This window comes from Austrofundulus limnaeus, unplaced genomic scaffold (genome assembly GCF_001266775.1).
Source record: "Austrofundulus limnaeus strain Quisiro unplaced genomic scaffold, Austrofundulus_limnaeus-1.0 Scaffold3530, whole genome shotgun sequence".
NCBI classification, from domain to species: Eukaryota; Metazoa; Chordata; class Actinopteri; order Cyprinodontiformes; family Rivulidae; genus Austrofundulus; species Austrofundulus limnaeus.
Genome location: NW_013955932.1, coordinates 16543 through 17043, shown reverse-complemented (window position 1 = coordinate 17043; position 501 = coordinate 16543).

Sequence of the window (501 nt, the reverse complement as noted above, 5' to 3'; positions counted from 1 at the left end):
AAGTGCCAGTGTGGTTATGTATGCACAGTTATTTGTTCCTTTAGGTCTGTGAGACTCATGAGCTCTGTAAAGACTGGATTCAGTCAAGATTTGTTCTGGAAATAATTTAAAGGAGCTATTACTTATTACTATTATCAACTATTGTTGAAATAGAATTAGAAAATTTACAAAACTAAAAAGCCTATTTTTAGTCTTTATTTTACAGTTGCAATAAATGTTTGTCAAATAAAGTTTAATGTTACAACTAATCGTGGATCACTTTAAAAGACTGCAGGGAAATAATAACATTAAGGGAATGTTCAAAGAATGTTCTAGCTCAATGTTCACACTAAATGTTCTGAGGACCAAGCAAGAACTCCAAACCATAATGTTGGGCAAATGTTACAATAGACTAAATGGAATGTCCTCAGAATGTCCTCAGAATGTCCTCAGAATGTCCTCAGAATGTCCTCAGAATGTCCTCAGAATGTCCTCAGAATGTCCTCAGAATGTCCTCAGAAT